At 40.2% G+C, this 16,634-nt stretch overlaps 1 long non-coding RNA gene across 1 annotated transcript in view; it reads left to right on the forward strand.

Moving 5' to 3' along the window:
- The window catches only part of LOC109551986 (uncharacterized), a 134,988-nt gene that overhangs the window by 29,474 nt on the left and 88,880 nt on the right, over nt 1–16,634 (forward strand). The window lies entirely within an intron of this gene.

Here is a 16,634-nt window from a genome sequence, read left to right on the forward strand (position 1 = left end):
TTTCTATCACTGACATCACTGCTGAGGGAAAGGTGGTGAGAAAAGACCACAGAAACACATCAGGAACCATGAATCACAGCAAGGTGAAGAAAATTAACAGTGTCAGAGAGAGGCGGCCCTGGACAGAATGTACAGCCCCTTCGGAATAAGGGATGGGGGCCCTGGTGGGGCTTCCTGGCCTTTGAGTCCCCTCTGTTCCCCAGATGGCAAGCATAGCTCCCTCCAGACCTCAGCCCTGCAGTCTGCTTCTTCTCTTTGTTTTAGGTTTTGGCTGATCTTGGATGTAATTTTGTCTTCTAGGATTTCCGATAAATCTCCGAGCAGGAAATAATAATAATTTTTTTCCTTTCTCCTCCGTGAAAGCAGGGCAGGACCTTACAATAAGTTTCTTTGTGAAGGAGGATGGATTGAGATGTTTGGAGGGTAGGAAGGAATTAAAGGAGGATTGTACGTAAAAGGAGCTTGGTAGTGCCTGACGAGTGAATCCCAAACTATCGTGAATAGCTGCTACGGTCAAGTTCCCGTCCCCCAAACCCTAACCATGCATTTCAGCTGCATCCCTACCGCCTCCTCCTCCACCAAGAAATATTCCCAAACCTTCACGTGTCAAATATATAATTTTCAAAATGCTAAAAATGCCACTCAAACAAATATAGAATGAAAATGTGTCAAAGATTTGTTGAACTCCTTAATTATTGAGGGGACCGAAGGATGTTAAGGATGTTCCCAAGAGAGGGTGGTGACCTTGAGGTCTAACTCTTCCCGGGCAAGGGCCCTCCTTGGCTCTACAAGGCCCCGCAGTGTGGCCGCAGCTTTTGTCTTTGGCTGTCTTGACCCCTGAGGAGGGGACAGCTGGATGAGGCAGCATCACCCCATCTCCAGGGTGCAGAGAGCTGCCGGCACCCAGCTATTCTGTTGTTAGATTTTTAAAGGAGCACTCGCTTCCCCTCATAGCTCTGTGTTGGTTGTCACGTAGCGGATGTAACAAATTCTTCCAAGAGGCAGATGAGGCTGTTCTCTTTGGAAACTGAGTTGAATGGGATTGATTTTTAGGTGGCAGCTCTTTCTCAGGCAGGTTTAAGGTAAAAATGGTCAAGAGGTGCGATTGTGAGGAATTTTGAAATCGGACTCGAGCGAGTGCCTTGCAAAGACTGTTTTGGAGGCTCACTTGATTCATCTGAACACACAGGAGGTGCAGAACAGTGTCTGCTGAATGCATCATCTCAAGACGGTCCCCTTTTCCAGGAGAGGGTGTAGAAGGGCTGGTAGGAAGTGGGGAGGTGTCGTGCTCATTGCTGAGAGCAATTTTCTTGCCCTCTAGCCCCCATTTCATATTCCACCTCTTTTCAGAAGATGAATTCGAGAGTATTGCCTCCTATTTCCTCCTCTTTGTGATGACATCACTGTCATGATCCTCATGGTTGGCAGTTTTTGGTGACTCACCACTTTGCTATTTTGGTGGCTGTACATTTCAGGAGATAATTGCCTTCCCCTCCCCCTGAGCACCACACCTGCTCACATTTGGAGACTTCCAGAATGACAGCACCTTGCCAGGCAGCGGCTCCCTGAGCCTGGTGGTGGGAGTGAGAGTAATTATGAATGAAGGAGGGAAGTGACACAGTGGGTGAAAAGACAGGCCTGCTCCCCCAGCTGGGAGCTGTCAGTCCTGACATCACCCCGAGGCTCAGCTCTTCTTATTCATGAGGAAAAGAGGGAAACTGCCTGGGAATGAAGGCTGCTCCCCTGAGACCAAGCTCTGCGTGGGTGCTCCAAGTGTTGAAATTCTCCTGAGAGAGAGGGGGCTTCTGAGGAAAACTTCCAGAGCATGGTGTTCTGGGATTTTCTTCTTAATGGGAAAGAGGGTTCCTATCCTTTCTGAGAAATCCCCTCGTTTCTTCTGAGGGAGCCCAGGTCTCTCAATAGGCCATGTTCAAGTTGGCTTGGTAAACCGAGATTCTGGCTCAAACGTGCTTCCTTTCTGACCCATCCTGCTTTAAGAGACAGTAAGTGACCCCAAGTGACCCCTGCTGCCCCCGAATCCCTTGTAATAATCTTCTCTAGGGGCCAAAAGGTAACTTTAAATATACCTGCTCATGGTATATCTTTCATGATGATTTAAAATTCTTTTTTTTCTTTTATTGAAGTATACTTGATTTACAATGTAATGTTAGTTTCAGGTATACAGCAAAATGATTGAGTTATACATATATATCTATTCTTTTTCAGATTCTTTTTTTTTTTGACATCTTCATTGGAGTATAATTGCTTTACAATGGTGTGTTAGTTTCTGCTTTATAACAAAGTGAATCAGTATACATATACATATGTTCCCATATCTCTTCCCTCTTGCGTCTCCCTCCCTCCCACCCTCCCTATCCCACCCCTCTACGTGGTCACAAGCACAAAGCTGATCTCCCTGTGTCATGTGGCTGCTTCCCACTAGCTATCTATTTTACGTTTGGTAGTGTATATAAGTCCATGCCACTCTCTCACTTTGTCACAGCTCACCCTTCCCCCTGCCCATATCCTCAAGTCCATTCTCTAGTACGTCTGTGTCTTTATTCCCGTCTTACCCCTAGGTTCTTTCATTTTTTTCTTAGATTCCATATATATGTGTTAGGATATGGTTTTTGTTTTTCACTTTCTGACTTACTTCACTCTGTATGACAGACTCTAGGTCCATCCACCTCACTACAGATAACTCAGTTTCGTTTCTTTTTATGGCTGAGTAATATTCCATTGTGTATATGTGCCACTTCTTCTTTATCCATTCATCTGATGATGGACACTTAGGTTGCTTCCATCTCCTGGCTATTGTAAATAGAGCTGCAGTGAACATTTTGGTACATAACTCTTTTTGAATTATGTTTTTCTCAGGGTATATGCCCACTAGTGGGATTGCTGGGTCGTATGGTAGTTCTATTTGTAGTTTTTTAAGGAACCTCCATACTGTTTTCCATATTGGCTGTATCAATTTACATTCTCACCAGCAGTGCAAGAGGGTTCCCTTTTCTCCACACCCTCTCCAGCGTTTATTGTTTCTAGATTTTTTGATGATGGCCATTCTGATTGGTGTGAGATGATATCTCATTGTAGTTTTGATTTGCATTTCTCTAATGATTAATGATGCTGAGCATTATTTCATTGTGTTTGTTGGTAGTCTGTATATCTTCTTTGGAGAAATGTCTATTTAGGTCTTCTGCCCATTTTTGGATTGGGTTGTTTGTTTTTTTGTTATTTGTTATTGCATGAGCTGCTTATAAATTCTGGAGATTAATCCTTTGTCAGTTGCTTCATTTGCAAGTATTTTCTCCCATTCTGAGGGTTGTCTTTTGGTCTTGTTTATGGTTTCCTTTGCTGTGCAAAAGCTTTGCAGTTTCATTAGGTCCCATTTGTTTATTTTTGTTTTTATTTCCATTTCTCTAGGAGATGGGTCAAAAAGGATCTTGCTGTGATTTATGTCATAGAGTGTTCTGCCTATGTTTTCCTCTAAGAGTTTGATAGTTTCTGGCCTTACATTTAGATCTTTAATCCATTTTGAGTTTATTTTTGTGTATGGTGTTAGGGAGTGTTCTAATCTCATACTTTTATATGTACCTGTCCAGTTTTCCCAGCACCACTTATTGAAGAGGCTTTCCTTTCTCCACTGTACATTCCTGCCTCCTTTATCAAAGATAAGATGACCATATGTGCGTGGGTTTATCTCTGGGCTTTCTATCCTGTTCCATTGATCTATCTTTCTGTTTTTGTGCTAGTACCATACTATCTTGATTACTGTAGCTTTGTAGTATAGTCTGAAGTCAGGGAGCCTGATTCCTCCAGCTCCATTTTTTGTTCTCAAGATTGCTTTGTCTATTTGGGGTCTTTTGTGTTTCCATACAAATTGTGACATTTTTTGTTCTAGTCCTGTGAAAAATGGCAGTGGTAGTTTGATAGGGATTGCATTGAATCTGTAGATTGCTTTGGGTAGTAGAGTCATTTTCACAATGTTGATTCTCCCAATCCAAGAACATGGTATATCTCTCCATCTATTTGTATCATCTTTAATTTCTTTTTTTTTTTTACATCTTTATTGGAGTATAATTGCTTTACAATGGTGTGTTAGTTTCTGCTTTATAACAAAGTGAATCCGTTATACATATACATATGTGCCCACATCTCTTCCCCCTTGCGTCTCCCTCCCTCCCACCCTCCCTATCCCACCCCTCCATGCGGTCACAAAGCACCGAGCTGATCTCCCTGTGCTATGCGGCTGCATCCCATTAGCTATCTACCTTACATTTGGTAGTGTATATATGGCCATGCCTCTGTCTCGCTTTGTCACAGCTTCCCCTTCCCCATATCCTCAAGTCCATTCTCTAGTAGGTCTGTGTCTTTATTCCTGTCTTACCCCTAGGTTCTTCATGACTTTTTTTTCTCTTAAATTCCGTATATATGTGTTAGCATATGGTATTTGTCTTTCTCTTTCTGACTCACTTCACTCTGTATGGCAGACTCTAGGTCCATCCACCACATTACAAATAGCTCAATTTCGTTTCTTTTTGTGGCTGAGTAATATTCCATTGTATATATGGGCCACATCTTCTTTATCCATTCATCCGACGATGGACACTTAGGTTGTTTCCATCTCCTGGCTATTGTAAATAGAGCTATAATGAACATTTTGGTACATGACTCCTTTTGAATTATGGTTTTCTCAGGGTATATGCCCACTAGTGGGATTGCTGGGTCGTATGTTAGTTCTGTTTGTATTTTTTTAAGGAACCTCCCTACTGTTCTCCATAGTGGCTGTACCAATTCACATTCCCACCAGCAGTGCAAGAATGTTTCCTATTCTCCACACCCTCTCCAACATTTATTGTTTCTAGATTTTTTGATAATGGCCATTTTGACTGGTGTGAGATGATATCTCATTGTAGTTTTGATTTGCATTTCTCTAATGATTAATGATGTTGAGTATTCTTTCATGTGTTTGTTGGCAGTCTGTATATCTTCTTTGGAGAAATGTCTATTTAGGTCTTCTGCCCATTTTTGGATTGGGTTGTTTGCTTTTTTGTTATTGAGCTGCATGAGCTGCTTGTAAATTCTAGAGATTAATCCTTTGTCAGTTGCTTCATTTGCAAGTATTTTCTCCCATTCTGAGGGTTGTCTTTTGGTCTTGTTTATGGTTTCCTTTGCTGTGCAAATGCTTTGCAGTTTCGTTAGGCCCCATTTCTTTATTTTTATTTCCGTTTCTCTAGGAGGTGGGTCAAAAAGGATCTTGCTGTGATTTATGTCATAGAGTGTTCTGCCTATGTTTTCCTCTAAGAGTTTGATAGTTTCTGGCCTTACATTTAGGTCTTTAATCCATTTTGAGCTTATTTTTGTGTATGGAATTAGGGAGTGAACTAATCTCATTCTTTTACATGTAGCTGTCCAGTTTTCCCAGCCCCACTTATTGAAGAGGCTTTCCTTTCTCCACTGTACATTCCTGCCTCCTTTATCAAAGATAAGGTGACCATATGTGCGTGGGTTTATCTCTGGGCTTTCTATCCTGTTCCATTGATCTATCTTTCTGTTTTTGTGCTAGTACCATACTGTCTTGATTACTGTAGCTTTGTAGTATAGTCTGAAGTCAGGGAGTCTGATTCTTCCAGCTCAGTTTTTCGTTCTCAAGATTGCTTTGGCTATTCGGAGTCTTTTGTGTTTCCATACAAATTGTGAAATTTTTTGTTTTAGTTCTGTGAAAATGCCAGTGTTAGTTTGATAGGGATTGCATTGAATCTGTAGATTGCTTTGGGTAGTAGAGTCATTTTCACAATGTTGATTCTCCCAATCCAAGAACATGGTATATCTCTCCATTTATTTGTATCATCTTTAATTTCTTTCATCAGTGTCTTATAATTTTCTGCATACAGGTCTTTTGTCTCCTTAGGTAGGTTTATTCCTAGATATTTTATTCTTTTTGTTGCAGTGGTAAATGGGAGTGTTTTTTAAATTTCATTTTCAGATTTTTTATCATTAGTGTATAGGAATGCAAGAGATTTCTGTGCATTAATTTTGTATCCTGCTACTTTACCAAATTCATTGATTAGCTCTAGTACTTTTCTGGTAGCATCTTTGGGATTCTTTATATATCGTATCATGTCACCTGCAAACAGTGACAGCTTTACTCTTTCTTTTCCGATTTGGCTTCCTTTTATTTAGTTTTCTTCTCTGATTGTTGCGGCTAAAACTTCCAAAACTATGTTGAATAAGAGTGGTGAGAGTGGGCAACCTTGTCTTGTTCCTGATCTTAGTGGAAATGCTTTCAGTTTTTCACCATTGAGGACGATGTTGGCTGTGGGCTTTTCATATATGGCCTTTATTATGTGGAGGAAAGTTCCCTCTATGCCTACTTTCTGCAGGGTTTTTATCAGAAATGGGTGTTGAATTTTGTCAGACGCTTTCTCTGCATCTATTGAGATGATCATATGGTTTTTCCCCTTCAATTTGTTAATATGGTGTATCACGTTGATTGATTTGCAAATATTGAAGAATCCTTGCATTCCTGGAATAAACCCCTCTTGATCATGGTGCATGATCCTTTTAATGTGCTGTTGGATTCTGTTTGCTAGCATTTTGTTGAGGATTTTGGCATCTGTGTTGATCAGCGATACTGGCCTATAGTTTTCTTTCTTTGTGACATCTTTGTCTGGTTTTGGTATCAGGGTGATGGTGGCCTCATAGAATGAGTTTGGGAGTGTTCCTCCCTTTGCTATATTTTGGAAGAGTTTGAGAAGAGTAGGTGTTAGCTCTTCTCTAAATGTTTCATGGAGTTCACCTGTGAAGCCATCTGGTCCTGGGCTTTTGTTTGTTGGAAGATTTTTAATCACAGTTTCAATTTCAGTGTTTGTGATTGGTCTGTTCATATTTTCTATTTCTTCCTGGTTCAGTCTTGGCAGGTTGTGCATTTCTAAGAATTTGTCCATTTCTTCCAGGTTGTCCATTTTATTGGCATAGACTTGCTTGTAGTAATCTCTCATGATCTTTTGTATTTCTGCAGTGACAGTTGTTACTTCTCCTTTTTCATTTCTAATTCTGTTGTTTTGAGTCTTCTCCCTTTTTTTCTTGATGAGTCTGGCTAATGGTTTATCAATTTTGTCTACCTTCTCAAAGAACCAGCTTTTAGTTTTATTGATCTTTGCTATCCTTCATTTCTTTTTCATTTATTTCAGATCTGATCTTTGATTTCTTTCCTTCTGCTAACGTTGGGGTTTTTTTGTTCTTTTTTTTCTAATTGCTTTAGGTGCATGGTTAGGTTGTTTATTTGAGATGTTTCCTGTTTCTTAAGGTAGGATTGTATGGCTATGAACTTCCCTCTGCTTTTGCTGCATCCCATAGCTTTTGGGTCGTGTGTCTGTATTGTCATTTGTTTCTAGGTATTTTTTGATTTACTCTTTGATTTCTTCAGTGATCACGTCGTTATTAAGTAGTGTATTGTTTAGCCTCCATGTGTTTGTATTTTTTACAGATCTTTTCCTGTCATTGATATCTAGTCTCATAGCGTTGTGGTCGGAAAAGATACTTGATACAATTTCAATTTTCTTAAATTTACCAAGGCTTGATTTGTGACCCAAGATATGATCTATCCTGGAGAATGTTCTATGAGCACCTGAGAAAAATGTGTATTCTGTTGTTTTTGGATGGAATGTCCTATAAATATCAATTAAGTCCATCTTGTTTAATGTATCATTTAAGGCTTGTGTTTCCTTATTTATTTTCATTTTGAATGATCTGTCCATTGGTGAAAGTGGGGTGTTAAAGTCCCCTACTATGAATGTGTTACTGTCGATTTCCCCTTTTATGTCTGTTAGTATTTGCCTTTTATATTGAGGTGCTCCTATGTTGGGTGGATAAATATTTACAATTGTTGTATCTTCTTCTTGGATCGATCTGTTGATCGTTATGTAGTGTCCTTCTTTGTCTCTTCTAATAGTCTTTATGTTAAAGCCTATTCTGTCTGATAGGAGAATTGCTACTGCAGCTTTCTTTTGGTTTCCATTTGCATGGGATATCTTTTTCCATCCCCTTACTTTCAGTCTGTATGTGTCTCTAGGTCTGAAGTGGGTCTCTTGTAGACAGCATATATATGGGTCTTGTTTCTGTATCTGTTCAGCACGTCTGTGTCTTTTGCTTGGAGCATTGAATCCATTTACATTTAAGGTAATTATCGATATGTATGTTCCTAGTCCCATTTTGTTAATTGTTTTGGGTTTATTATTGTAGGTCTTTTCCTTCTCTTGTGTTTTTGCCTAGAGAAGTTCCTTTAGTGCTTGTTGTAAAGCTTGTTTGGTGGTGCTGAACTCTCTCCGCTTTTGCTTGTCTGTAAAGGTTTTAATTTCTCCATCAAATCTGAATGAGATCCTTGCTGGGTAGAGTAATCTTGGTTGTAGGTTTTTCTCCTTCATCACTTTAAATATGTCCTGCCACTCCCTTCTGGCTTGCAGAGTTTCTACTGAAAGATCAGCTGTTAACCTTATGGGGATTCCCTTGTGTGGTATTTGTTGTTTTTCCCTTGCTGCTTTCAATATGTTTTCTTTGTATTTGATTTTTGACAGTTTGATTAATGTGTCTTGGTGTGTTTCTCCTTGGGTTTATCCTGTATGGGACTTTCTGTGCTTCCTGGACTTGATTAACTATTTCCTTTCCCATATTAGGGAAGTTTTCGACTCTAATCTCTTCAAATATTTTCAGTCCCTTTCTTTTTCTCTTCTTCTTCTGGGACCCCTGTAGTTCAAATGTTGGTGCGTTTAATGTTGTCCCAGAGTTCTCTGAGAGTGTCCTCAGTTCTTTTCATTCTTTTTTCTTTATTCTGCTCTGCAGTAGTTATTTCCACTATTTTATCTTCCAGGTCACTTATCCGTTCTTCTGCCTCAGTTATTCTGCTATTAATCCCTTCTAGAGTATTTTTAATTTCATGTATTGTGTTGTTCATCATTGCTTGTTTCCTCTTTAGTTTTTCCAGGTCCTTGTTAAATGTTTCTTGCATTTTCTCTATTATATTTCCAAGATTTTGGATCGTCTTTACTATCATTATTCTGAATTCTTTTTCAGGTAGAAGGCCTATTTCCTCTTCATTTGTTAGGCCTGGTGGGTTTTTATCTTGCTCCTTTATCTGCTGTGTGTTTTTCTGCCTTCTTATTTTGCTTATCTTACTGTGTTTGGGGTCTCCTTTTTGCAGGCTGTAGGTTCATAGTTCCTGTCGTTTTTGGTGTCTGTCCCCAGTGGCTAAAGTTGGTTCAGTGGGTTGTGTAGGCTTCCTGGTGGAGGGGACTAGTGCCTGTGTTCTGGTGGATGAGGCTGGATCTTGTCTTTCTGTTGGGCAGGTCCACGTCTGGTGGTGTCCTTTGGGGGTGTCTGTGGCCTTATTATGATTTTAGGCAGCCTCTCTGCTAATGGGTGGGGTTGTGTTCCTGTCTTGCTAATTGTTTGGCATAGGGTGTCCAGCACTGTAGCTTGCTGGTCGTTGAGTGAAGCTGGGTGCTGGGGTTGAGATGGATATCTCTGGGAGATTTTCACCATTTGATATTACATGGAGCTGGGAGGTCTCTTGTGGACCAGTGCCCTGAAGTTGGGTCTCCCACCTCAGCGGCACAGCACTGACTCCTGGCTGCAGCACCAAGAGCTTTTTATCCACATGGCTCAGAATAAAAGGGAGAAACAGTAGAAAGAAATAAAGAAAGAGGATAAAATAAAATAAAGTAAGATAAAATAGTTATTAAAATAAAAATTAAGAAAAATTTTTTTTAAAGTAAAAAAAAAACAAACCGACGGACAGAACCCTAGGACAAATGGTGAAAGCAAAGCTATACAGACAAAATCTCACACAGAAGCATACACATACACACTCACAAAAAGAGGAAAAGGGGAAAAAAATAATATATCTTGCTCAACGTCCACCTCCTCAACTTTGTATGATTCGGTGTCTATTCAGGTATTTCACCGATGCAGGGTCCATCAAGTTGATTGTGGAGATTTAATCCGCTGCTCCTGAGGCTGCTGGGAGAAATTTCCCTTTCTCTTCTTTGTTAGCACAGCTCTCGGGTTCAGCTTTGGATTTGGCCCCGCCTCTGCGTGTAGGTTGCCGGAGGGCGTCTGTTCTTCGCTCAGACAGGACGGGGTTAAAGGAGCAGCTGATTAGGGGCTCTGGCTCACTCAGGCGGAGGGGTGGGGGGAGGGAGGGGCATGGAGTGCGCGGGGTGAGCCTGCGGCGGCAGAGGCCAGCGTGACGTTGTACCAGCCTGAGGCGGGCCGTGCGTTCTCCCGGGGAAGTTGTCCCTGAATCACGGGACCCTGACAGTGGCGGGCTGCACAGGCTCCCCTGAGGGGAGGTGTGGATAGTGACCTGTGCTCGCACACAGGCTTCTTGGTGGCTGCAACAGCGGCCTTAGCGTCTCATGCCCGTCCCTTGGGTCCGCGCTGATAGCCGTGGCTCGCTTCCGTCTCTGGACTTCCTTTAAGCAGCGCTCTTAATCCCCTCTCCCAGGTACTTGGGGAGTTTCTTGCCTTTTGGGAGGTCTGAGGTCTTCTGCCAGCGTTCAGTGGTGGTTCTGTAGGAGTTGTTCCATGTTTAGATGTATTTCTGATGTATCTGTGGGGAGGAAAGTGATCTCCGCGTCTTACTCTTCCGCCATCTTCCCCCTCCTTTCCCAGATTCTTTTTGATTATAGGTTATTACAAGATATTGAGTATAGTTCCCTGCACTACACGGTAGTTGGTTAACTCTATTTTTAAAAGTTTACTTATTTTTTTATACCACTGGTTCTTATTAGTTATCAGTTTTATACACATCAGTGTATACATGTCAATCCCAATTGACCAATTCATCACACCACCATCCCCACCCCCCCGCGGCTTGCCCCCCTTGGTGTCCAGACGTTTATTTTCTACATCTGTGTCTCAGTTTCTGCCCTGCAAACCTGTTCATCCGTACCATTTTTCTAGGTTCCACATACATGCGTTAATATACGATATTTGTTTTTCTCTTTCTGAATTACTTCACTCTGTATGACAGTCTCTAGATCCATCCACATCTCAACAAGTGACCCAATTTCGTTCCTTTTTATGGCTGAGTGATATTCCATTGTATGTATATACCACATCTTCTTTATCCATTCGTCTGTCGATGGGCACTTAGGTTGCTTCCATGACCTGGCTGTTGTCAATAGTGCTGCAATGAACATTGGGGTACATGTGTCTTTTTGAATTATGGTTTTCTCTGGGTATATGCCTAGTAGTGGGATTTCTGGATATGGTAATTCTATTTTTACTTTTTTAAGGACCCTCCATACTGTTCTCCATGTGGCTGTATCAATTTACATTCCCACCAACAGTGCAAGAGGGTTCCACTTTCTCCACACCCTCTCCAGCATTTGTTGTTTGTAGATTTTCTGATGATGCCCATTCGAACTGGTGTGAGTTGAGGTGATACCTCATTGTAGTTTTGATTTGCATTTCTCTAATAGTGATGTTGAGCAGCTTTTCATGTGTTTCTTGGCCATATGTATGTCTTCTTTGGAGAAATGTCTATTTTGGTCTTCTGCCCATTTTTGGATTGGGTTGTTTGTTTCTTTAATATTGAGCTGCATGAGCTGTTTATATATTTTGGAGATCAATTCTTTGTCTGTTGATTCATTTGCAAATATTTTCTCCCATTCTGAGAGTTGTCTTTTCGTCTTGTTTTTGGTTTCCTTTGCTGTGCAAAGGCTTTGAAGTTTCATTAGGTCCCATTTGTTTATTTTTGTTTTTATTTCCGTTACTCTAGGAGGTTGAGTAATGGAAAAAGGAGCTTGATGTGATTTATGTCAAAGAGTGTTCTTCCTATGTTTTCCTCTAAGAGTTTTACAGTGTCCGGTCTTACATTTAGGTCTCGAATCCATTTTGAGTTTATTTTTGTGTATGGTGTTAGGGAGTGTTCTAATTTCATTCTTTTATATGTAGCTGTCCAGTTTTCCCAGCACCACTTATTGGAGAGACTGTCTTTTCTCCATTGTATATCCTTGCATTGTTTGTCATAGATTAGTTGACCATAGGTGCGTGGGTTTATCTCTGGGTTTTCTATCTTGTTCCATTGATCTGTGTTTCTGTTTTTGTGCCAGTACCATATTGTCTTGATTACTGTAGCTTTGTAGTATAGTCTGAAGCCAGGGAGTCTGATTCCTCCCACTCTTTTTTTTTCCCTAAAGACTGCTTTGCCTATTCGGGGTCTTTTGTGTCGCCATACAAATTTTAAGATTTTTTTGTTCTAGGTCTGTAAAAAATGCCATTGGTAATTTGATAGGGATTGCATTGAATCTGTAGATTGCTTTGGGTAGTGTAATCATTTTCACAATATTGATTCTTCCAATCCAAGAACGTGGTATATCTCTCTATCTGTTGGTATCATCTTTAATTACTTTCATCAGTGTCTTATAGTTTTCTGCATACAGGTCTTTTGCCTCCCTAGGTAGGTTTATTTCTAGGTATTTTATTCTTTTTGTTGCAGTGGTAAATGGGAGTGTTTCCTTAATTTCTCTTTCGGAGTTTTCATCATTAGTGTATAGGAATGCAAGAGATTTCAGTGCATTAGTTTTGTATCCTGCAACTTTACCAAATTCATTGATTAGCTCTAGTAATTTTCTGGTGGCATCTTTAGGATTCTCTATGTATAGTATCATATCATCTGCAAAGAGTGACAGTTTTACTTCTTCTTTTCCAATTTGTATTCCTTTTATTTCTTTTTCTTCTCTGATTGCCATGGGTAGGACTTCCAAAACTATGTTGAATAATAGTGGCGAGAGTGGACATCTTGTCTTGTTCCTGATCTTAGAGGAAATGCTTTCAGTTTTTCACCATTGAGAATGATGTTTGTTGCGGGTTTGTCATATATAGCCTTTATTATGTTGAGGTAGGTTCCCTCTATGCCCACTTTCTGGAGAGTTTTTATCATAAATTGGTGTTGAATTTTTTCAAAAGCTTTTTCTACATCTATTGAGTTGTTCATATGGTTTTTCTTCTTTAATTTGTTAATATGGTGTATCACATTGATTGATTTGCATCTAGTGAAGAATCCTTGCATCCCTGGGATAAATCCCACTTAATCATGGTGTATCATCCTTTTAATGTGTTGTTGGATTCTGTTTTCTAGTATTTTGTTGAGGATTTTTGCATCTATATTCGTCAGTGATACTGGTCTGTAATTTTCCTTTTTTGTAGTATCTTTGTCTGGTTTTGGTATCAGGGTGATGGTGGCCTCATAGAATGAGTTTGGGAGTGTTCCTTCTTCTGCAGTTTTTGGAATAGTTTGAGAAGGGTGGGTGTTAGCTCTTCTCTAAATGTTTGATAGAATTTACCTGTGAAGCCATCTGTTCCTGGACTTTTGTTTTTTGGAAGAGTTTTAATCACAGTTTCAATTTCATTACTTGTGATTGGGCTCTTCATATTTTTTATTTCTTCCTGGTTCAGTCTTGGCAGGTTGTGCATTTCGAAGAATTTGTCCATTTCTTCCAGGTTGTCCATTTTATTGGCATAGAGTTGCTTTTAGTAGTCTCTTAGGATGCTTTGTATTTCTGCAGTGTCTGTTGTAACTTCTCCTTTTTCATTTCTAATTTTATTGATTTGAGTCCTCTCCCTCTTTTTCTTGATGAGTCTGGCTAATGTTTTATCAATTCTGTTTATCTTCTCAAAGAACCTGCTTTTAGTTTTATTCATCTTTGCCCTTGTTTTCTTTGTTTCTATTTCATTTATTTCTGCTCTGATCTTTATGATTTCTTTCCTTCTGCTAACTTTGGGTTTTGTTTGTTCTTCTTTCTCTAGTTCCTTTAGGTGTAAGGTTAGATTGTTTATTTGAGATGTTTCTTGAGGTAGGCTTGTATAGCTATAAACTTCCCTCTTAGAACTGCTTTTGCTGCATCCCATAGGTTTTGGATTGTCGTGTTTTCATTGTCATTTGTCTCTAGGTATTTTTTGATTTCCTCTTTGATTTCTTCAGTGACCTCTTGATTATTTAGTAATGTATTGTTTCGCCTCCACGTGTTTGTGTTTTTTTCCCTGTGTTCATTTCTAATCTCATAGTGTTTTGGTCAGAAAAGATGCTTGGTATGATTTCAATTGTCTTAAATATACTGAGGCTTGATTTACGACCCAAGATGTGATCTATCCTGGAGAATGTTCCATGCGCACTGAGAAGAAAGTGTAATCTGCTGTTTTTGGATGGAATGGCGTATAAATATCAATTAAATCTATCTGGTCTATTGTGTCATTTAAAGCTTGTGTTTCCGGGGCTTCCCTGGTGGTGCAGTGGTTGAGAGTCCGCCTGCCAATGCAGGGGACATGGGTTTGTGCCCTGGTCTGGGAAGATCCTACATTCCACGGAGTGGCTGGGCCTTTGAGCCATGGCCGCTGAGCCTGTGCGTCCAGAGCCTGTGCTCCGCAACGGGAGAGGCCACAACAGTGAGGGGTCCACGTATCCGCCCCCCCAAAAAAAAGCTTGTGTTTCCTTATTTATTTTTATTTTGCATGATTTGTCCATTGGTGTAAGTGAGGTGTTAAAGCCCCCCACTATTACTGTGTTAGTGTCGATTGCCTCTTTTATAGCTGTTAGCAGTTGTCTTATGTATTGAGGTGCTCCTATGTTGGGTGCATATATGTTTATAATTGTTATATCTTCTTCTTGCATTGATCCTTTGATCATTATGTAGTGTCCTTCCTTGTCCCTTGTAACATTCTTTATTTTAAAGTCTGTTTTATCTGATATGAGTATTGCTACTCCAGCTTTCTTTTGATTTCCATTTGCATGGAATATCTTCTTCCATTCCCTCACTTTCAGTCTGTGTCTCTAGGTCTGAAGTGGGTTTCTTCTAGACAGCATATATTTGGGTCTTGCTTTTGTATCCTTTCAGCAAGCCTGTGTCTTTTGGTTGGAGCATTTAATCCATTCACGTTTAAGGTAATTATCGATATGTATGTTCCTATGACCTTTTTCTTAATTGTTTTGGGTTTGTTTTTGTAGGTCCTTTTCTTCTCTTGTGTTTCCCCTTAGAGAAGTTCCTTTAGCATTTGTTGTAGAGGTGGTTTGGTGGTGCTGAATTTTCTTAGCTTTTGCTTGTTTGTAAAGCTTTTGATTTCTCCATCAAATCTGAATGAGATCCTTTCTGGGTAGAGTAATCTTGGTTGTAGGTTCTTCCCTTTCATCACTTTAAGTATATCATGCCACTCCCTTCTGGCTTGTAGAGTTTCTGCTGCGAAATCAGCTGTTAACCTTATGGGAGTTCCGTTGTATGTTATTTGTCATTTTTCCCTTGCTGCTTTCAATAATTTGCCTTTAATTTTTGCCAATTTGATTACTGTGTGTCTCGGCGTGTTTCTCCTTGTGTTTAGCCCATATGGGAGTCACTGCGCTTCCTGAACTTGGGTGGCTATTTCCTTTTCCATGTTAGGGAAGGTTTTGACTATATCTCTTCAGATATTTTCTCTGGTCCTTTCTCTCTTTCTTTTCCTTCTGGGACCCCTATAATGTTGTCCCAGAGGTCTCTTAGGCTGTCTTCATTTCTTTTTATTCTTTTTTCTTTATCTTGTTCCCCAGCAGTGAATTCCACCATTCTGTCTTCCAGGTCACTTATCCGTTCTGCCTCAGTTATTCTGCTATTGATTCCTTCTAGTGTAGTTTTCATTTCAGTTATTGTATTGTTCATCTCTGTTTGTTCTTTAATTTTTCTAGGTCTCTGTTAAACATTTCTTGCATCTTCTCGATCTTTGCCTCTATTCTTTTTCCGAGGTCCTGGATCATCTTCACTATCATTATTCTGAATTCTTTTTCTGGCAAATTGCTTATCTCCACTTCATTTAGTTGTTTTTCTGGGGTTTTATCTTGTTCCTTCATCTGATACATAGCCCTCTGTCTTTTCATCTTGTCTGTCTTTCTGTGAATGTGGTTTTTGTTCCACAGGCTGCAGGATTGTAGTTCTTGCTTCTGCTGTCTGCCCTCTGTTTAACTCTTAATACACTGAACTTTTATGTATCTTCCTTGCGCTGTTTTCGGCCGCTTGACTGATGCACTAGTCCTATCATGTCTGTAAGACAGCCTTGGATACATATTAAGAGGCTTGTGTCATTTGGTGAGGATGGAGGACTCTTCATCAAGTAGGGAATCACTAATTCCATAACACCAAAGCCCAACACTCCACAGCACAGGGATTTTGTCTTAGAGACTGAAAAATCTCAATAGGTCACAAAGGGTGAAATACTCTGTTATTGTTTATCTTTCCTGACATTTATGACTTGTCTTCCAAATAGGCTGTGTGAGTTTTGAAGCAGGGATGTTGCATTATTGCTCACTGACTTCCTTGTGGCACGAGGACAGGGCTTTGCCCACAGTGAGCACTCCATGACTCCTTGATGTGATTTGAGGGTTTAGACTTGATCGTGTCCCCAGGCTCACTGATTCATTCATTCAGTCCACACAAACTTATTGAGCATCTACTAAGTGCCAAGCACTGTCCTAAGCACATGGGACTGAATAGTCTCTGCCCTCTTAGAGTTGAAATCAGGTGGAGGAGACAGACAATAAGCAAGGCAAATCAGGAAATATATCATATAGCAGGTAATGATAAGTGCTAGGAAGGAACAATACAGGA

Source organism: Tursiops truncatus, chromosome 10 (assembly GCF_011762595.2).
Source record: "Tursiops truncatus isolate mTurTru1 chromosome 10, mTurTru1.mat.Y, whole genome shotgun sequence".
Taxonomy (NCBI): domain Eukaryota; kingdom Metazoa; phylum Chordata; class Mammalia; order Artiodactyla; family Delphinidae; genus Tursiops; species Tursiops truncatus.